General features: G+C 43.8%; 1 long non-coding RNA gene across 1 annotated transcript in view; it reads left to right on the forward strand.

Moving 5' to 3' along the window:
* LOC120533977 overlaps window positions 1–19,741 on the forward strand; it is a 58,625-nt gene extending 38,884 nt beyond the window's left edge. The window contains exons 2-3 of the long non-coding RNA XR_005634661.1: window positions 9,443–9,571; window positions 19,711–19,741. This is a non-coding gene — a long non-coding RNA (uncharacterized LOC120533977). The remainder of the gene's footprint in view (window positions 1–9,442; window positions 9,572–19,710) is intronic.
* Window positions 19,742–23,407: the final 3,666 nt, after the last annotated feature.

A 23,407-nucleotide genomic window follows, 5' to 3' on the forward strand; every position in this document is an offset into this window, starting at 1 on the left:
TCAACCTGACTTAAATTATCTGTTGAAATGAAACATTTGAAACTAAGTAAAATTAAAAAAGTGAATTGCTGAGTCCACATCTGATTCAATTTGATTTGACAACTTTCTCTATAAAGGAATATGGCAGAATTTAAATAAATTAGCAGTAAGAACTAACTACTAATTTACAAACTGGAAAAACTAGAGTTTTATACCCCTGTTTTAGCATTGCGAATTAGGCTAACATGCATGTCTTTGGAATGAGAGAGGAACCTGTTGCTCCTGAGTGAATACAGGCTGAGTGTAGTCAGTGATCATGTCAAGCTTCAAATGCAGGTCTATGGAAGTAAATTGCAGTTAATGGCAGTTCTGGGACGTACGGTGTACTAGTCAAAATCACACAAGACCAGACTTGCCTTTCCTCCACCTTCCATCCATTTTTCATGGACACAAAATGTATTTGCAGTGTTGGAACACTGTGTTAGTAACACAAAGTTTGTTCCATCAAATTATTCCACAACAAATACAAATACAAAGTGCAGTGATAAGTTTCACCTTCAAGACAGAAGCCTCTGTATTCAGGTTTAAAATAAATAATAAAACAACACTGAAAAAAAATTGCATATGCAATATTTTGAACAGCTAAGGACAAAATAATTAAATATTAAGTTGATTACAGCATTGTTGCTTATAGCAAAAATTGTACAACTACATAGCAAACAAACTTCATGTTCTACAAATGTTGTTTTCACTGTTTATTTCATTTAATTTATTGATTTATCTATTTTATTGTAAATTCGATGAAATGACAAGCTTTGCTCTGTTTATCATTAACCATAGTATGACACTTTTATATGCTTGTGTTCATTTGAATTAAATACAATTTATTTTTGTATAGCCCAAAATCATACAATGAGAGCCACAATGGGATTTGGCCTTGACTCCCTTAGAAGACAAGATAAAAACGTCAAAAAACCCTTGTTGGGAAAAAATGGAAGAAGTTGTGGGAAAGACAATTCAGAGAGAGATCTCTTTACATGTAGGTTGGGAGGTGCAGAGGGTATGGCCATTCCACAGCTGAGTCAGGGTTGGGCAAGCCAATCTGATGAAAAGACCCCCTCTACCCAGTGATTCCAGTGTTCCTCCATCAGAGATGACTTTTCCTTAGGCAGTCAAATAACTTGGAATTCGGGCAGCGCTATCAAGTGCCACATTTGAGTACTAAGAAGAGAAACAGAATAGGCGATGGTTAGTAAAAAAATATAATTATCATATTACTTATGTTTTAGTGCAAATGACTAGCAACAGAGATGCTAAACAGGATATGCTAAACTGAAGTAGTGAGTCTTCAGCTTGGATTTAAAAGCTGAGACTGAAGGGGCATCTCTTACAGTAGCAGGCAGACCATTCCACAGCTTTGGGGCCCTGTAACTAAAAGCTTGACCTCCCACTGTTATTTTATTAATTCTTATTAATCCTTGGAGTCATAAGAAGACTTTTATCTTGAGATCTTAATGTGCATTCTGGTTTGTAAGTAATGATAAGCCAAGATAAGTAAACCGGACCGTGGCCATTTAAGACTTTATATGTTAAACAGAGGATTTTGAAAGAGGTTATTGTTTGTATTTTCTTGTTCTTGTAGTAATACTTACAGCAGCATTTTGGATTAACTGGAAGCTGTATAAAGAACAATTTGAACATCCAGTGAACACTGCATTGCAGTAGTCAGTCCTACTATACTGTATATGAATGCATGAATTAATTTCTCAGTATCCTGTGTACAGTATTTAGAAAATGCCTTCATTTCCCAACATTTTTAAGATAGAAGAAAAATATTTTGGACAATTTTATAATATTTGCTTTAAATGGCATGCTGTAGTCAAAGATAACTCTTAGATTGCAGGCTTATTCAGTTAAATGATGACATAATATTGTTGCAGTCATTCCCTCCAATAATTACAATTTCTGTTTTGTCTGTTTTAAAGACAAGTAGTTCTCGTCCATCCACTCCTTTAATTCACTAACACATCTAATTAAAGACAACATCAGAGAAACTTCATTTGGTCTAAAAGAAAGGTATAGCTAGGTGTCATCTTCATACAGGGCCGTCTTAATGCATGGGCACTCTGAACAGTTGCCTGGGGCCCCCACAAGCATACGAGCCCATGCTTATCTATGTATGTTGTGATTTGCTGATTGGGTTTGTAGGTAGCAGCCCCGGTGCACTGCTTTGCCCGGGGGTCTATAATGCTGTTAAGACTGCCCTGTCTGCATATGAGTGAAAATAGGAACAAAGGTATGGATTTTTTAGGCATCATTTCACTGATATTGAGAAAGGTATAGAGGTACTCCTTGACAGTCAACCCTCTGCCTCTTTGACAGCCACCCCTCCAGCTTCTTGGATTTTTTTCTGGTTAGCAGACAGCATTACTAGTTAGGAGGGGGAGGAGTGCGAACAGTGAAAGATGGACCCTGTATCAGACACAATCATTAAAGCAATTTGGATGCAATCATAAACATCAGGGAAATGGAGACATTTCTGCATGATTGATTATTTGCCACCCTAGAGATTCTCCAATACTGAATGGCAGGATTTCTCTATACCTGAATGTTAGGAGTTGCCTTTGGTTGCAGCCATGTCAACTTCCGCTACACTATGCTGCAATCCATGCATCTCTTTTCCAGCCCATTTATCTAGTTCAGTGTCAATGAAAACCAGTATTAATCCCAATAGCATTGGAGAAAATAACCAGCAGTCATGTAAAAAAAAAATATACAGTAAATAAAATGTATATATTGATGGGCTTCTACTAAATCCTGTAAAATGTATTCCATACCCGACAAAACATTGTCTAAATTGTATGATCCTGCTTGAGTTCCTGGGGTGCTGGGGCCTATCACAACAGTGCTGGACACACGGCAGGATGCCAGTCCTTCACAGGACCCACTCACACACACATTCAAAGTCACACAGTTCAGTAGTTCTGTAAAGTTATACAAATGTAGGTTGTGGGAAAACAGTGCAATATGTGAAAATCAATATTTTTTTCATATTAACCTCATTTTAAACTGTTTGAAAAATTATTAAAATGTGAGTTGAAATGGCATAAGCAATCTTCATTCTTTAACATCTTTTTGTTTTCTCCATGGTATCATAACATTTAAAAAGAGAATGTTATTATTACAGTGTCTATGTTCAACAATGCCGCCAATAGAGAGGGTTCTAAGGAGGTCTTTGTTTATTGTGTTACTCGCAGAACAGAACGGCCAAATTAACAAACAACAAACAGACACACAACTCTGTACAGAAGCCTAATGGAACACATCATGACTCAGTTTCAGAGTATTTCAAAGTAAAATCTGTCTTATACAATATATTATACTTTTCATTAGTAATTCTTAAAGTACTATGTAAATACTGATTTTGATTCCAGTAGGGTTCTTGTTTTTTGGTGGTGGGTTCTGTATCTGTATCTGTTTCCTATGTCTCTGTCATTCCAACAGATGGTGCATTACTAACATTTGAAGTGATAAATGCATCTCATTTGTCATTGTAACAGATATACACATCACAAATATTAACACTGGTTTTATGAATCCCATACCAAATGGCACATAACAGAGACATATTAATTTCATTAGTTGTTGTAACAGATGGCACATCACAAATATTTGTAGTACTGAATTTTTAACTACAATTGTTTTTGATGCACCATCTGTTGGAATGACAAATGCAATGCATTTTATTATTACTTGCGTTACAGAATACATTCCAAGAGATGGTGCACTGCAAACATTAACACTGAGGTCTACATTGATTATTTAGGTTTCTACCTGTCTTAGACAGATAGTTACGTAGTGTAAATGAACAGATGGTGGAAGATGAGTCTTTTCAAGTCTGAGTGCATATCTACTTCAAATATTTTTATGTCAGTAGAGGCCTTGCATATTTCTTTGGAAATTGAGGCATCGTGTCTGGGTGTCAGTCTTCTCTCTCCTGTTCTTCTTTCTTTGTGTTGCCTTTTTTATGCCTCAGCATGCTCAGAGTTTAAAGGGTTCTCTTCATGTAGATTTAAAGATGATTATGTGAACAATCAATAAGTGTTTCTCTTTCCCAAGATGATTATCCATTCTGATCATAATTACCCAATGCTAATAAATAAAGTTGGTTTTGCATATTCCAAAAAAAATCATCAAAAGATAAAGATTTTGATCAATAACAATTCAAAGTTTAAGTTAAATGCCAGGCAGTTTGCACTATTATCAGTTAAACATTCTAAAAGTTAAATAAAGATTTCAAATGCCTAGCAGTCCTGAGTTTATGGTTTGTTGAGGAAGTTATTATTTAGGGTACTGAGTGCTGTTAAATCAATGTTAGCTAACACAGTTCAGATTTTGATTTATTTACAGTCTTTGGTAAAGCTGTTTTATTTGTATATATATATATATATATATATATATATATATATATATATATATATATATATATATATATATATAGCAGCAGTAGGAGGCTGATGACATCGAATCTTACCTGGGCATATTCGAGCGGAAGGCCACCCGGAACGAGTGGCAGCGGTCCGAGTGGGCGTCCATTCTGGCGCCCTACCTGAAGGGACCCGCGCAGTGGGCTTATTACGACCTCCCCTAGGAGGAGGCTGCGAATTACGACCTCCTAAAGCAGGAGATCCTGGCACGCTACGGCATCACGCCGGGCCAGCGGGCGACCGAATGGCGGAGCTGGCTGTTTGACCCGAAGAAGCCAGCCCCTGCACAGGCCTTCGATTTCTGGGGGAAGATGGGATGCTGGTTACGGCCCGAAGGTCCCCAAACCCGGAAGGTCGTGGAGCAAGTGGCCTGTGAGGGCCTGGTGAATGCCTTGCCAAGCTCCCTCACCCAGCAGGTCCGGCGCCACCCCTATAAGGATATGCCAGGCCTCCTGGAAGTCCTGGAGCGTCAGCTCGCGGTCTACCAAGCTGGGGGTCGGAAAGGCACGCTCGTGGGAACCGACAGGGACGGGCGGCCACCCCCGAGCCCTCTCGACGCGCTGTGGAAGCACCGCAAAGGCCCAAAGAAAAGCCGGCCTCCCCGCGCTGTTACAAGTGCGGCGAGACCGGCCATCTACTGCCGACCTGTCCCCTCAACACCCCCTCGGAACCGATGGACTGCACCTGGGCCACCGCGGAAAGGTACTGTACTCCGTCGCACCCGCTGGCAAGTCCAAACACGGGAGTGGTGTTATTGAACGGGCACTCGATGGTGGCTTTATTTGACTCCGGCAGCAACATTACCATTGTTGCTCGCCATTACGTATTACCGCGACAGTGGCTTACGCAGCATTTGCAAGTCACTTGTGTGCATGGGGAGACCAAGTCTTACCGTTCCGCCTGCTGTTACATCACGTGGAAGGGGCAGGTATCCAACTTGACGGTCGCGTAATTTTGGGACAAGACTGGTCGCACAGAAAACGCGGTAAGACGAACACCGCTCCCGGGGCCTCACAAGGTCTAGTGATGAGGGGGCGAGGCACCCCTCCTACGGTCTCCACGCCGTGCTCTGGGGCAGGCCCTAGTGACGCAGGCCCATCGGGGGACGTTTCTAAGGTGACGGACCCTGACCCGGAAGTGTCCGCCGGGGAAGGGACAAGCGAGGGAACACTTCCGCCAACCCGCTCACAAGACCCCCTGAGCAATTTGGGCCATCAATTTCGGTCCACGCCTGCCTCATTTAAAAGGGAGCAGTGGAATGACGATTCCGTGAGGTTTGCCCGGAATGCGATTGCTCTTCCAGGCAGCTCACAAGCTGATGGTTCCATGCCACGTGAGCCCTTGTTTGTGCTGGAGAATGATCTGTTGTATCGGGTGGCAACCCATGAGGGTGAGGTGCGGAAATTGCTGCTAGTGCCGCGTACCTTCCAGCGGGAGGTATGTGAACTAGCTCACGCTCACCTCCTAGGCGCCCACCTCGGGGCCGAAAAAACATTGGAGAGAATCAAGCTCCGCTTTTACTGGCCCGGGATCAACGAGGAGGTCCAGCGCTTCTGTCAATCCTGTCCGGAATGTCAGATTCGCCAGATTCCTAGGAGGGACCGCGCTCCTCTCGTCCCAATACCCTTTATAGAAATCCCGTTTGACAGAATAGGGGTGGATTTAGTAGGACCCCTGGAACCCTCTAACCGTGGCCATAAATACATATTGGTCATGGTGGATTACGCGACCCGATACCCAGAGGCGGTTCCCCTGCGCTCCACTAATAACAAGAATATCGCACAGGAATTAGTCAACTTATTTTCTAGAGTGGGTATCCCCAAAGAAGTCCTCACGGACCAGGGTACTCCCTTCACCTCAGATACGTTCAGGGAGGTTGCCAGATTACTGCGAATAAAGCACCTGAAGACGTCTGTCTACCACCCCCAAACTGACGGGTTGGTGAAGCGCTTTAACCAGACGCTTAAACAGATGCTCCGCAAGGTAGTCAGCGCCGATGGCAGGAACTGGGACCAGCTCCTACCGCTCGTGCTTTTTGCCTACCGGGAGGTGCCCCAGGCCTCTACGGGCTTCTCCCCTTTTGAATTATTGTACGGGCGACAACCCCGGGGACTTTTAGACATACTAAAAGAGGGCTGGGAGGCTAAGGCCCTTCCCTCCTCCAATACTGTATATTGGAGTATGTGGCACAACTGCGCGACAGGCTCGCTAAAATCAAATCAGGCCACTCCTAAGGTACCACGTGACTCCGTCCTTTGGGAGTTCCGCCCGGGGGATCGAGTGATGGTCCTCGTTCCTACCTCCCACTCCAAGTTGCTAGCTCACTGGCAGGGGCCATACGAGGTTAAGGAAAGAAAGGGGCTCGTCGACTATTTAGTTAAACAACCTAATCGTAGTCCGAGCGAGAGGATCTACCATGTCAATTTGTTAAAATCTTGGAAGGACAGGGAGGAGTCTCCCGACACTCGTAGATCCCTCTCCCTATTCGCTAGCACATCTGCCCTTAACCTCTGTGATGAGCTGACACCCTTACAGCGGCGAGAGATAACCCAGGCTATCCACACCATCCCTGAAGTAGTGAGCGAGTCACCGGGCCGGACCTCGCTGATTGCGCACGATATAGTCACGGACCCCGGAGTAATCGTCCGGGAGAGGCCCTATAGACTCCCGGAGGCAAAACGCGCCGAAGTGGAACTGGAGGTGCAACGAATGTTGGATATGGACATTATTGAGGAAAGCCATAGTCCTTGGTCCAGTCCAATCGTCCTCGTTTCCAAGCCGGACGGCTCCTGGAGGTTCTGCAATGACTTTAGACGTCTGAACCAGGTCTCCAAGTTCGACGTCTACCCGATGCCCCACATCGACAACCTACTTGAGCGGCTGGGTGCGGCTCAATACTTGACTACCCTTGACATGACAAAACGGTATTGGCAAATTTCCTTAACGGCATCTGCAAAAGAAAAAACGGCCTTTAGCACCCCTAGTGGATATTGGCAATACAAGGTCCTCCCATTTGGGCTGCACGGGGCCCCAGCGACCTTTCAACGTCTGGTGGATAGAGTGCTGAAGCCCCACCAGTCCTATAGTGCCACCTACCTGGATGATGTCGTCCTCTATTCCGGCACCTGGGAAGAGCATCTATTGCAGGTCTCTGCTGTCGCGGCACTGTCTAAAGCCGGCCTCCGCATCAACCCCTGTAAGTGTTTCTTTGGCTTAAAGGAGGCCAAGTATTTAGGCTACTTTGTGGGACGAGGACAGGTGAGACCCCAATGTTCCAAAATCAAAGACATCCTGGAATGGCCCCGTCCGAATACCAAGAGACAGGTGTAGGCTTTCTTGGGGCTAGCAGGGTATTACCGCCGGTTCGTACCCCGTTTCTCCGAGAGGGCAGCACCATTGACTAATTTAACAAAGAAGGGCGCTCCCCTACATGTGGTTTGGAACGACAAGGTGGAACACGCATTCAGTGACCTTAAAAAGGCCCTAACGTTGGCACCTGTACTAAGGACCCCTGATTTTGGGCTGCCTTTTATCCTCCAGACCGATGCTTCGGACACAGGCCTGGGTGCCGTGTTGAGCCAAAGCATCGATGGTGTCGAACACCCCGTGATGTACCTCTCTGATTGACAAGAGAGACCAGGTATGCGGCAGTGGAGAGGGAAGCCCTGGCCATTTAGTGGGCGGTAACTTATCTCCGGTACTACCTGTTGGGTCGCTAATTCACTCTATCGCGAGTAGGAGACCGCGGACGGACCTTAAACCGCTTCGAAAGACGTTCGCCGGCAGGGAGTGGCGGGGTACTAACCTTTCTCCTTTAATGTCTTCCAGGAAAAGAGACGCCCCGCCATCATAAGCCTTCCCGCAGTACGTCTACTTCCGCCCTTCCTCCGCCATCTTTCCTGACGTCAGCAGTCCCATCCTCCCTCACGGTTCCTTCCCAGCATTCCTCCACTTCCGGCTCCTCCCCTATAAAATGGCCAGCGACGCCTTAGAATGGCGTCGCGCATATGAACTGTTTTGTTTATATTTGACCAGATTTTGAGTTATTGAACTGTGGACTGTCTACAATATACGGGGCCGGAAAACCCCAAACCTTTATGCTGTTTTTTGTTACATCTTTTACAATATATATATATATATATATATATATATAATTTTTTCTAACCCATAGTTCAGTATTTTCATTTTGAAAATTTATTTTTCATTTAGATTATTTCTATTCCCATACAGGATGGGTGGATGGCTTCTTAGCCCCGTTTAATTTGATTTTTTTGTTGTGGGAAACAACAGCCTGTCCTGGCAAAATCAGTTGCAAAACAGGAATCAACTATGCACATAGTGCCAATTAAATCTCCCATAATGTTCTTTGCATGTGCAGGCCTATATAGTCTGTAATTTGCAGTATCCTGAGTAGTTGTGGTTTTGAATTGTTAACCTGTATTGAATTATGTTTTATTTTTGCTTGCATGTCTTGTGATCGCGCATTCCATAAAAGACAAAGTACTACACTAAAATACAGCTTTATTTTTTTTTCATATTGTTAGCCAATCTGCAATGAATAAACAAAACAACAGTGACAGCAAGAAGCTATGTCAGTGTGTGCCTTTAATTTATTACTGCATTAATGCCATTCTGACATTACCCTTTATTTGAACTCTGAGTTCAATTACACATACATTGATAATTAATTTAATATTATTCTTTCTGTGGCCCTGCAATGAATTGGCACCCAATTTATGACTTGTTTGTTCCTTGTATCAAATTCTTCCAGGATATGTTACTGACTGAGAATATTATTGAGCATGTTTGAGATTGTTATTTTTTATGTTATGTTTTGTTTTGTTTTTTTTATATATAGATGGAACTGTGAGAAAAGGACATTTTCTTGTATATAAATGACTAAATAAAAGCCTTAATCCTTAAATATTAGAGCTTTTGTAACCCATGTATGATACTGTAATTGCTTTTCCTTGCAGGGAACATATGGTATTGTCCCCTATTTTCAGAAGAAGTAGTTTTCAACAGGATGCGTCAGCTTTTGCATTTGCCTTGTCAACTGTTCTAAAAATATCCCAAGACTGAATTCCACAGAGCAAGCAGTGCTGGTGAGTCCATTGCTGATATGCGTATGTTTCCAATTTCCCGCTAATCCCCTATATGAGGTTTCTGCTATCAAGCTGTGTCTTGAAATCTCATTTTTTATTCTCCCAAGATTTCTACTTCATTGTTATTTATGTAACATTTTTCCATCTTCTGCTATTTTTTTTAATCTTATGCATAAGCACTTCAAAATGCCATTTATACTCCAAACCATTATCTTTCCTTTCTTTGTACAGACTAAATAATTTTTAGCTCATCTGGGTGTAGCATTTCTGATTTATACACATACAGTATGTGTTAAAGCAGGCAGGTAAATCATTGAAGTAAAAGTTTCTTTGCCCTACAGGCACCAGGGCTGGGGATATCAGAGACTGATAAGGAAGCAGGACAATGGATATTTAATCTAAACCTGACCACATTGATTCAGTTTGGAGATAACCATCTAACAGCTTTCCAAATATCAACACTTGTTTTGATTATTTGTAGTAACTGTTATTACAGGAAGTAACCACATCCCAAGAAAAGTTCAAAATTAATCATTAGCACTAACGGAGCCAATACATTTGTAATAAAATTTTTGCACTGTTGCTCAAATGCTTACTGAATCTATACTAATAAAAGGCAAAGCCCTCACTCACTCACTCAGCACTAATTCTCCAAATTCCCGTGTAGGTAGAAGGCTGAAATTTGGCAGGCTTATTCCTTACACCTTACTTACAAAAGTTGGGCAGGTTTCATTTCGAAATTCTACGCGTAATAGTCATAACTGGAACCTATTTTTCTCCATATACTGTAATGGACTTTAGCTCGATGGCCATGGGGGGGGCGGAACTGTGTGTCACATCATCACGCCTCCCACGTAATCACGTGAACTGACTGTGAACGCAGTATGTAGAAAAGAAGGAAGAGCTCCCAAAGAGCGCTGAAGAAAAACTCTGAATGTTTTATACGTGAGATACAAGTTTAATGAGAAGACACGAGGTATAAATGAGACTTTGGATCACTTTGTAACAGAGTTAAAATTGCTGTAGCGAGAAACTTTTAGGTGCCGGGTCTTAGCTAACATTAAATAAAGCCGTGGACATCGCAACATCACACAAGAGATCAGCTCACATGAACTGACTGAACGCAGTAACGAGTGATCACTTCCATGCATCAAACCTGTTCAAAAAACGCATTACACAATTGACAAGGTAGGAAAAGAATATGCTCCGAGCTGAGCTCCACAGCTAACGTGGTCTTGTGGAAGCAACTTCGTCACGCTGCCACCAAATACTCACATAAAAATCCACAAGTGTCACACGCTGTCTCTAGAGTTTCTCCACACTCAATGTATTCCTCGCATCCCTGTTATACCCTCTGATCTCCCATTTCAATTCAAATGCCTCCAGTTTCCAGTAAGGCTCTGCTTCGCGATGATAACTAATAAGTATCAGGGACAGACCCTACAAAAGGTTGCCATTGATTTCAGGGAAGATTGCTTTTCTCCTGGACAACTATACGTTGCATTCTCAAGAGTGAGCTCGCGCAGCTTCATCATATTACAACCGGAGTGCTGAACTGACAACGTGCTATATAAAGAGAACTATAACAATCGTGATAAACGAACAATAAAACAGCGGAGAACCCGTGGATTAAATAAAAAGGCAGCTTACTTGGCGAAGCAAGGAAAAAGGATGGCCTTATATGTCGTTCGTTTATAAAACAGCGGAGAAGCTGTGTAAAGACTGCTTCACAAAAAGCCACCAGAGCGCCTTATATGAGCAGGCAGTCAGCTAAAGAAGGGAATCAATACATATCTATAATCGTAATAAACGAACAAAACATAGCGTACAAGCCGCGGATTAAATAAAGGAAATGGGTACCTGAACAGTAAAGTAAGTCTCAAATAGCTACATAATAACTATAACAATCATAATAAACGGACAATAAAACAGTACAGAACCGCGAAGCAAGGAGAAATGACAGGCTTATATGGGGTTCGTTTATAAAACAACGAAGAAGCTGTGTGAAGGCAGCTACACAAAAAAACAGCAGAGCGCCACACTCTGAATGTATTCCTCGCATCACCGTTATACCCTCTGATCTCCCATTTCAATTCAAATGCCTCAGATTTCCAGTAAGGCTCTGCTTCGCGATGACAATTAATAAGTCTCAGGGACAGACACTACAAAAGGTTGCCATTGATTTGAGGCAACATTGCTTTTCTCCTGGACAAAACTATACGTTGCATTCTCAAAAGTAATCTCAGTGCACAGTTTGGTCATATTACAACCGGAGTGCTGAACTGACAACGTGGTATACAAAGAGATCCTTAACAGATAGTTATTGGTATATTTTCCCTCAGTTTAAAAACGTTCTCTTTTCTACTTAATAAAAATTTAAAAGCAGTTCTTCGTCGCTGCGAAGCGTGGGGATTTTGCTATATACAGTATATATATATATGTAGATATATATATGTATGTATGTATGTATGTGTGTGTATATATATATATATATATATGTGTGTGTGTATATATGTATGTATGTGTATATATATACTGTATACTGTATATGTATGTGTATGTGTGGTATGTGTGTATATATATATGTATATTTATCTGTATGTATGTATATATGTATACTAGCAAAATACCAAGCTGGTGATGAGAAGTAGTGTGTTAAAGAAGTAATGAAAAAGAAAAGGAAACATCTTGAAGATAACGTAACATAATTGTCAATGTAATTGTTTTGTCACTGTTATGAGTGTTGCTGTCATATATATATACATACATACATACACGCATTATATATACAGTATATATATCTATATCTATATATATATATATCTAATATCTATATATATCTATATCTATATCTCTCTCTCTCTCTCTCTCTCTCTCTCTCTCTCTCTCTCTATATATATATATATATATATATATATATATATATATATATATATATATATATATATATATATATATATATATATATATATATATAGTAGAATACCAGCCACAGCGAGAAGTAGTGTGTAAAAGAAGTTATGAAAAAGAAAAGGAAAATTTTTAAAAATAACGTAACATGATTGTTAATGTAATTGTTTTGTCATTGATATGAGTGTTGTTGTCATATCTATATATATATATATTTTGCTATATACAGTATATATAGCAAAATACCCGCGCTTGGCAGCGGAGAAGTAAAAAGAAAAAGAAACATTTTAATAATAACGTAACATGATTGACAACGTAATTGTTTTGTCATTTTCATTGTATATATATATATATATATATATATACAGTAATCCATCGCTATATCATGCTTCGAATTTCGCAGCTTCACTCTATCGTGGATTTTATATGAAAGCATAACTAAATATATAACGCAGATTTTTCGCCTCTTCGCGGGTTCTGTGGACAGTGTGTCTTTTTACTTCCTGTACATGCTTCCTCAGTTGGTTTGCCCAGTTGATTTCATACAAGGGACGCTATTGGCGGATGACTGAGAAGCTAACCAAACAGAGCACGCAGTTAAGTTCCTGCATGCTGAATACAGTGTTAACCAGGAAGTCTCGTCTCGCTCATTCAGCATCAACGTGTTTCGCTGTGTAAAGAGTTGTGCTGTTTTGTGTTTATCTTCGTGCATAGTCAAGCCCTTCATTATGGCTCCAAAACGATCTGCTACTGCTTCAGGGGCCGTGCCCAAGCGCCAGCGGAAGATGTTACGATTGCCGAAAAGGTAAGCGTTTGGATTTGTTGAAGGCTACGGTTCTTTTATTTAAAAATTAGGAAAGGAATATAAGATCTCGACGCAGTGTCCTTTTAACCAGGGTGCAAAACGAGTTGTAAGTGGATGTAATAAGGCAGTAGTCTGGATGGAATCTGCTTTAGGGATTTGGATTGAAGACTGCCAGAAGAAGAACAATGGCAGTGCTACACAATCGCCTGAAGTGGCTCATTTGGAAGAGCTGTAACGTTCTCATTTGTTGTGCAGTAAAATTAAACTCATTGTTATCGGACAAGTCATCGTGTCATTGTTTGTGAGTAACCATAATTAATTTTCTACTTACAGTACTTAGTACATGTACGTACATTTAGTGTCACTGTACACACATTTACTGTATACTATTTTTCTTGCATTGTACGTATTTATTGCTGGTGGCCTGTCTATCGTAATGACTGTAACATATGTGATATCAGAGACACTCAATATCTTTAAAATAATATTTGGGTTTACTGTATATAAACAGTGTGTTTATATACATAATTTCAATTAATCTTACCTAATATCTAAGAGAATACAAAGGGATTATGCTTTATACTGTATATTCAAGATCTGACTTTATATATTCCAGAGCTGAGTTTATATATTCCGACGCTGACTTTATATATTTAAGTTTTGACTTTATATATTCCAGCGCTTACATTATATATTCTAAAATATTCCAGCGCTGACTTTATATACTCAGGTTTTGACTTTATATATTCAGAAACAAGCTTTGACTTTATATATACCGATGCTAACTTTATATATTCAAGTTTTGACTTTATTTATTCCGACAGTGACTTTATATAATCAAATTTTGACTTTATATATTTGGGAATGACTTTATATATACAAGTTTTGACTTTATACAGTTAAATTTAGTCATCATTGCATAACTTTTTCTTCACCATAGAAATTTAAAGACTAAATTCAAGTTCCATTCCTACCAAAGATATTTCTGGCGACTAAATAGAACCCACTTATATCCAAATTCGAGCTATTGAGCTGTTGCCTGCCTGCCTGAATAAGTCACCCTCGCTTCGCTCTTACTTTTTTATCGTTCATTTAATCATGGCTAGTGGCAGAAAATTTATAAAATGGAAAGAGGATTACACCGAGTATGGCTTTACCAAAACAATTATTGATGGCGAATCGATTATTCATAAAGATTCAATTGGTGATCTGCATGTTAACCTCATATTTTTTCATACTTCTTCTCAAACCAAGGGGGTGCAAGGGTAAAATGAATCGGAAGCGCTGATCAATGTAATCGGTGTACCAGGAAATCATGCATTGACAGAAGTTCCCCATTGCTTGGAATTGAAAGTGTGATTAAATGCATTATTTTTTAACGAGTTATGGAGCACATGCATCGAAGCTTCTCAGCTGTGCTTGTGCTAAGAAAAGGAAACATTTTAAAAATAACGTAACACGATTGTCAATGTAACCTTTTGTAAGTAGTGCCTGGAGGATTCAGTGTGGAGAAACTCTAGAGACAGCGTGTGTATTAACTTGTGGATTTTTCTGTGAGTATTTGGTGGCAGCGTCACAAAGTCGCTTCCGTAAGACTGCGTTAGCTGCGGAGCTCAGCTCAGAGCAAAATGAGGTGAATGGGAGGGGAGATGATGACGTGACTCCTCCACCCGCCTTAACTGTCAATCCCCCACAAACACAGTCTCTCAGAATTTGCATAAGCACAGCCCTTCACCTGCAATTTTAACTTAGTTACAAAGTGATCAAAACTCTCGTTTATATCCTGCGTCCTCTCATTAAACTTGTATCCCGCATTACCCGTGGGCATGACAAATGCCAGCGGCAGCGTGTCTAAGAACTTAATTTAAACTTTAGGTTTACACCGTGCTTTGTTTCCGAAGTAGCAGCACTCATGAATATGGTTGTATATGTCACTCGCTCGCTTCTTATTGTTTCGCTGCCTTCTCAATTATATGATACATGTTTTCTTCAGCGCTTTTTGGAGCTCTTCCTGGTTTTCTACATACTGCTTTGACAGTCAGTTCACGTGATTACGTGGGAGGCGTGATGATGTCACACGAAACTCCGTCCCCCACGGCTTTCGAGCTCAACTCTATTACAGTATATAGAGAAAAATAGCTTTTAGTTATGACCATTTCGCGTTGAATTTCGAAATGAAACCTGCCCAACGTTTGTAAGGAAGCTGTAAGGAATGAGCCTGCCAAATTTCAGCCTTCTACCTACACGGGAAGTTGGAGAATTAGTGATGAGTCAGTGAGTGAGTGAGTCATTCAGTCAGTCAGTCAGTCAGTGAAGGCTTTGCCTTTTATTAGTATAGATGTGTGTGTGTATGTATGTATGTATATGTATGTGTTGTCACACACGTGCGCATGGGAGGCAGCTAAAGGGCTTGAGTGACGGCAGTTCTGAGGCAGGCCAGGATGTGGCAGAGTGCACTGACTCTTTTTCTCCCTTTCCTGAAGACCACTCCCGGGAGATTCCACCTGGCGCTATTTACGTCACTTCTGGGACCGAGCCAATGGAAATAGACCTTACCAGCTCCGGCCCCTGTGATGTCACGTCCGGGCTCGATCCAATAAGTGAAGGACATGTGCCAGATCCTTATGACCTCACTTCCTGTCTTCCCCTTTAAAAGCCTGCCCTTTTTCCTTTTTTCCTCAGTCTTGTTTTGGACTCGTTTGTATGCACTTCAGTGCTGTATATTTTTATAAAAAGAACGACTTTGCAGCCGGGATACCAGATTATACAGGTGGCTGCCCCAAATCTTTATCTGAGAATGTCTCGTTATTGTGACATTGGCGTAGTCGGCAGGATCGAGAAGTCGTGGAAGAAACAGGACAGGACCTGCAACACATCCAGGTGGGAGTGTACCGGGGCCGAGTTTCCAGGCGGGGAGGGTGTCCCATGTTTCGGAGTGTCCTGGTACAGGCTCTGCTCCCAGCAAGCTCCACTGGGCAACCTAGGCAGGCCAGGGAGTGTTCAGGAGGGGCTCACAGACTTGGGCTGCTTCGGAAGGGGGAGGCTAAGAGGGCTGTTTATGCTCTCTCGGAGGAGAGTGCCTGCCTCCCTGTGAAGCCAGAGCCCCGATTTCCATCTAGGGGTGCCCCAGACTGGCAGGTGAGTTGCCTGAAAAACTGGAGGTTTGACCCAGAGCGGCCGACCCCACAGCAAGCCTGGTCCCTATGGGCAAATGTAGGGCAGTGGCTACGGCCACAGAAACTTAAGCCCTAGCAAATAATAGAGCAGGTGGCTTGCTACCTGCTTCTGGACACACTGCTCCGGGGCTTCATCCAGCCGGTCTGGGGTAGACAATTCACAAACATGGCAGAGCTCATAGAGCTCGTAGAAAAACAAAGGACGGCCTCACAATCTGGGGGAGCTGAACCGTCCCTTGGCCAAACTCGGCTGGTGTACGTCCCAAAACCTAGCCCCCCCCCTGTACAACCCAGAGCTTGTGCTGGCGTCCCCCGGGGCTGCGGGCGCGCATACCGCTTGGGAATAAGGTGGAATGCAGGTGGAGGGGGAAGAGGGGTTGGTGTGCTCTGACAAACCCGTTGGCGGTTCCACACACAGGCGTGGTGATCGTTAACGGGTATAAAACTTCTGCTCTGTTCAATACCGGCAGCAACATTTCCATTGTTGCCCGCCGATTTGTGCTACCGCAACAGTGGTTAAAATTTAAGGCCGGTATAACCTGTGTCCATTGGGAAACCCGCTGGTACAGGACCGCCACATCAGCTACGGAGGATCAGTTCAGAAAGTAACTGTGGCAATCCTTCCTGATCCTCCACACCCGGTGATACTAGGGCGGGACTGGCCTAATAATAAAAGCGGTGAGACACCTACCACTCCCGGGGTTAACTTGGGCCTAGTCATGGACGGAGATGAGCCGTCTCAAGCTGCCTCCACGCCATGTAATCAGCCAGCAGAGAGAGACGAAGTGGCCGTCCTTGGTGACGTGGCAACTCCCGGGCTGTCGCGTGCTGATACGTCATCCACCAGAGCAGCGGCAGAGCAGGAGGAAACCACGCCCATTGAGGTCAGTGCTGAGCATCTCTCCCTTTTGCAGTTTCAATTTAGAAAGACGCCGGCCTCCTTTAAAAGGGAGCAGTGGAGTGACGACTCCCTGAAATTTGCAAAAAATGCAGTGGTCCTAGTCAACGGCCAGCTCACAAACCAGTCAATGCCACAGGGTCCTCACTTTGTGTTAGACAACGACCTCTCTTTATCGTGTAGCAATGCATGATGGGCAGGAGAGAAAGCTGCTGCTAATTCCACGTACCTTCCGGCGGCAGGTCTGCAAGCTAGCACACGCCCACCTCCTAGGTGGCCACTTGGGCACCGAGAAAACTCAGGAGCGGATCAAGCTCCGTTTCTACTGGCCAGGGATCAATGAGGAGGCACGTCGCTTTTGCGCTTCCTGCCCGGAGTGTCAACTGCGTCAAATTCCTAGAAGGGACCGTGCTCCTCTCATTCCTATACCCTTAATTGACATTCCCTTCCACAGAATTGGGGTCGATTTGGTCGGACCCCTAGAGCCCTCAGCCGAGGACACAAGTACATTTTAGTCCTCGTGGATTATGCTACAAAATACCCCGAAGCTGTTCCGTTGCGCTCAGCTACCTCTAAAGCCATCACACGGGAATTACTAGGGGTCTTTGCGCGTGTGGGGATCCCCAAGGAAGTCTTGACAGACCAGGGGACACCTTTTACCTCGGAGACATTCAAGGAGACTGCCAAGTTACTGAAAATAAAGCATTTAAAGACCGCGGTGTATCATCCTCAAACCGACGGATTAGTGGAGAGGTTTAATCAGACTCTCAAACAAATGCTGCATAAGGTGGTCAGCGAGGATGGAAGGAACTGGGATCAGCTCCTCCCCTCGTCCTTTTTGCCTATCGGGAAGTCCCACAAGCCTCCACGGGGTTCTCCCCTTTTGAATTACTGTATGGGCGACAACCTCGGGGCATATTAGATATTCTAAAAGAAGGATGGGAAGAAGAGGCTCTTCCCTCTACAAACATATTAGAGTATATCACGCAGTTACGCGATAGATTTGGAAAGATTTGGCCTCTCCTTAAAAGTCACATTGAGGAGGCTCAAGCAGCACAGGCCCGTTACTACAACTGCGGCACGTCTCTTCGGGAGTTCCACCCGGGAGATCGGATCATGGTCCTAGTGCCTACCTCCCACTATAAGTTGAAGTTAAGGAGAGGAAGGGACTGGTCGACTATTTGGTGAGTCAACCCAATCGTCGGCCTGATGGAGCGGGTTTATCATGTGAACCTGCTGAAACCGTGGAAGGACAGGGACCCCAATCCCTCCTCCGGCCAGCCCAGCTCACTCTTCGCTCACACACACAGCCTTAACTTCTACAGACCTAAGTCCCAGACAACGGCAGGAGCTGGAAACAGTTATCCGGGCCGTTTGGGAGGTAGTCAGTGAAAACCCCGGAAGGACCTCTCTGGTTGAGCACAACATTGTGACAGAGCCCGGGGTTATTGTCCGAGAACGCCCGTATCGTCTTCCTGAGGCAAAAAGGGCTGAAGTGGAGCTTGAGATCAAGCGCATGCTGGAACTAAGTGTGATTGAGGAAAGTTATAGTCCCTGGTCCAGCCCCATTGTGCTCGTCAGTAAGCCTGATGGAAGTTGGAGGTTTTGCACTGACTTCCGTCGGCTTAATCAAGTCTCCCGATTTGATGCCTATCCAATGCCACGAGTGGACGACCTCCTTGAGAGGCTTGGACAGGCTCGATATTTGACCAAACTTGACATGACAAAAGGGTACTGGCAGGTTCCTTTAACAGACTCCGCGAAGGAAAAAAACGAGTTTAGTACCTCTAGCAGACACTGCCAATATAATGTCCTTCCATTTGGGTTACACGGGGCTCCAGCAGCCTTCCAGCGTCTGGTGGACAAAGTGCTTCGGCCTCATAACTTATACAGTGCTGCCTACCTGGATGACGTGGTCATCTATTCCAGCACATGGAGGAAACACCTTCAGCATGTCCGAGCGGTGTTGCGGACATTTGGTGAGGCCGGGCTCCAGATTAATCCCAAGAAATGCTTCTTTGGATTGAGCGAGGCCAAATATTTAGGCTACCTGGTGGGTCGTGGTACTGTAAGGCCACAGTGCTTTAAAGTTGATGCCATTTTGAAATGACCCCGTCCACGAACCAAGCGGCAGGTCCAAGCCTTTCTCGGGTTAGCCGGGTACTACCGCCGGTTTGTACCCCAGTTCTCGGAGAGAGCGGCGCCCTTGACTGATTTAACAAAGAAGAGGGCCCCGAACATTGTGGTATGGACTGAGAAGACAGGCGCTGCATTTGGTGACTTAAAGCAGGCCCTTACGTCCACACCTGTTTTGATGGCACCTAACTTTTCTTTGCCTCTCTTCCTCCAGACGGACGCTTCGGACACAGGCCTGGGCGCCGTGCTGAGCCAAAGTGTCGATGGTGTGGAACACCCCATCATGTTCCTGAGCCGGAAACTGTTGGACCGGGAGACCAGGTATGCAGCGGTGGAAAGGGAGGCTTTGGCGATTAAATGGGCAATTACTCAGCTTAGGTACTACCTGTTGGGCCGGGAATTCACCCTTGTCACGGACCATGCACCTCTACAGTGGATGTCTCTGCACAAGGAGTCGAATCCGCGGGTCACCCAGTGGTTTCTTGACCTACAGCCGTATAAGTTTTCGCTTGTTCATCATCGGGGCGCTCTCCATGCCAACGCTGATGCTCTTTCTCGGGTTCACGACCCATCTCGGTTAGGGTCGCCCGACCGACAGGTCTGGGCTAAGGGGGGGGGCCTTGCCACACACGTGCGCATGGGAGGCAGCTAAAGGGCTTGAGTGACGGCAGTTCTGAGGCATGCCGGGATGTGGCAGAGTGCACTGACTCTTTTTCTTCCTTTCCTGTAGACCATTCCCGGGAGATTCCACCTGGCGCTCTTGACGTCACTTCCGGGACCGAGCCAATGGAAGTAGACCTTACCAGCTCCGGCCCCTGTGATGTCACATCCGGGCTCGATCCAATGAGTGAAGAACACGTGCCCGATCCTTATGACCTCACTTCCTGTCTTCACCTTTAAAAGCCTGCCCTTTTTCCTTTTTCCCTCAGTCTTGTTTTGGACTCGTTTGTATGCACTTCAGTGCTGTATATTTTAATAAAAAGAACAACTTTGCAGCCGGGATACCAGATTATACGGGTGGCTGCCCAAAATCTTTATTTGAGAATGTCTTGTTATTGTGACAGTGTATATATATATAGATATGTGTATGTGTACATATGTGTATATGTTGATATGTTTATAGGTATATATGTATATGTATATATGTTTATATGTTTGTGTGTGTGTGTGTGTATATATATGACAGCAACACTCATAACATTGACAAAACAATTACATTGACAATCATGTTACGTTATTTTAAAAAATTTTCCTTTTCTTTTTCATTACTTCTTTAACACACTACTTCTCCGCTGCGAAGCACGGGTATTTTGCTAGTAGTAAATAAACCAGATTGGAAACTCACATTCATAGTACAGTGGAACCTCGGTTCATGAACATCTCGGTCCACTTACAAATCAGTTTATGACCAAAAAGTGCGCCAAACTTTTGCCTCGGTTCACGACCACACACTCGGTATACGAACAAGCCAGTTTCCCTTTCGGTTTGTACATGTTCAGTCTCTCCCTGTGCATTTCCTGTGTTTACAGTTCTGTTTACAGCGATCGGTTCATAGCATGCATTGTGGCAATGTTACTTTTCTCGGTGGTTTATTAAATTACGGATTTTTCAAATGTTCATTTTTTTCTCTGTGCTTAAAACTCATTGAAAAAAAGTGTTTTTAGCGAGCGGTTCCTAGCACTATAGCGCAAACTATTGCAGTGTTAGTTTTCTCTGTTGTTCAAGGTTTTCTCAGTGTTGTTCAATGTTTTTACATTTAGTTTACTATTACGCTGTGCATTCTATGGTATAATTAAATATATTTGTGCTTAAAAACTAAAAAAAAAAAAAAACTAAAAACCGAGGTTCAACTGTATTCTTTTTTGTGTTATTCCTCATGCTTTACTTGACTTTTAAGTTTCCCAATTTGCCCTGCAAGTAAAGAATCTATCTACCCTTTACAAGGCTCAGACTGTATTTATAATATGATTCTCTTCAGGTATTATTCCTAAACAAACCATTAGGTGAATGTAATGAATTGTTGTCATGTTTTATTGGACCTAGTTATATGAACCCTAAGCAAATGTGTTTCAGTGAAAATTCATTTTTCATAATGTATTGCTATCATGGTAAGTGGTACTAATATTGTAGTATTTGAATTTGTATCTCCAGAAGAAAGGTGTCCTATTTGTATTCAGCATCAAAATGTTTGTTTGCTCCTCACTTCACAGCACAGTACAAAAGCACCACCTAATATAACACTGTGACAGACAGAGGGGGCTATTGTCCTCTTGAACCCTCAGACAATACGTCAGACACCAGGTAAAGTCCAATAGTTGACTTTATTAATAAACAATAGTGCACAAAGCACCCTCCACTCCACAATACTCATTAAAAATACACAATTCCACAATAATAAACACTCCACCACTCCCAGACGCGTTGCCACCCTTCCACCCAGCTCAGCTTGACGTCTGGGATCTCCCACAGTCCTTTTATAGTCCTTGACCTAGAAGTGTTTCTTCTGTCTCCGTCCATGTGACTGGTAACACTTCTGGGTCAGATAAAAACTACTTTTTTTTAACCCAGAAGCACATCATTCCACTTGCTCATGTGACTCGGACGTATTTCTGGGTTATAGGGCAAATGATCACTGTTCCTTCCTGCAGCACCTTCTAGCAACCCCTGTGGTATCCAGCAGAGCTGTGGATAAAAACTCCATTGTCCATAATTCCCTGCTGGCATTTGGGGCACCTCCATGCTGCAGGGAGGGCTCCACCTGCCTGACGGGGGGTATTGGCCGGGATGACTGGCCGGCCATATTCCACAGTACACAGCGAAAAACCTTGGTTTGAAGCGTCCAGCTGCGCAAGGGTTGTCTTTCTCCAGGAGGTTTCATTGGTCGGGCCTCGGCAACATTCTGAATATTCCCTGGAGAACCTAGGGGAAACATTAAATAAATAAGTCCTTTTAATACCTGTCCTCCGAGGACAATTTCTCCATACGTGGCCCGGCCTGCGGCATTCATAGAACAGCCGCATTCCTCCTGTTCGTATGCCTCGGCGAGACTGAAAACAGCTCGGAACTTCTGGCTCTGCCCTTTTCCCGCTGAGGAGGATTCCCTGGCTGCCCTTCAGCTTTCAGCTCCTGTTTCTACTTTGTCAGGAGACCCCCACTTTACTTTAGGGATCTCCTGTTTAATATGGGGCTTGTCTACAGTTTGGGTCTCTCAATGAGAACAAGAGAGCCCTTTTACTGTCTGCATCCCCTTTGATTTATAAATGACCGGTGGTGGCGTCTTTAGAACCATATCGTTCCGGGAGCTAGCACTATCCAGCTGCCCCAGCTCAATTGATCCTTCTGCCGCCCATTCGGTCAAGGTTCCCGACTCCTTTGTAGGGCTCGCAGCTACTTGACACCCGCTATGAATTAACAGCGGGCCCATGTCACTCTGCGTCCCTCTATTATGTACGGTACAGGCTTCAATTACCTGTACCACCTCATTTATCATCACGGGAGATTCCCGACCAAATCGTCATTGGTACTCGTCTACCTTTCTTACGGTGCTTCGGCCGTCACTCCTAACTCTCCGACGATCTTCTTAATCGCCTCCAGCATCTGAAAAATAGCTCGTACGGGCTCGATCAGTTTCTTGAGTTCCCGCACGTCTAAACAGTTATTTAATTCGACCGGAGGCAGGCTCACTTCCTCATTCTCCTTACCTGCTGGCCGGGAGCCAATGAGCACGTCCGCTGTCGGCATGTGCTCTGACGGCTCTCGCAGAGGCTTCTGGGATTTGGAGTTCTGATTGTTTGAGGACCGGGTTGACTTCTTTGGCGGACTACGGTCTGTCTTTATTAATTTGTCGGCAGACCGATCAGCCATTTCCTGGCCCTCCTTACCTTCTTGCAGGGTGAGCGGTGCTTCGCTTG

Source organism: Polypterus senegalus, chromosome 8 (genome assembly GCF_016835505.1).
Source record: "Polypterus senegalus isolate Bchr_013 chromosome 8, ASM1683550v1, whole genome shotgun sequence".
NCBI classification, from domain to species: domain Eukaryota; kingdom Metazoa; phylum Chordata; class Cladistia; order Polypteriformes; family Polypteridae; genus Polypterus; species Polypterus senegalus.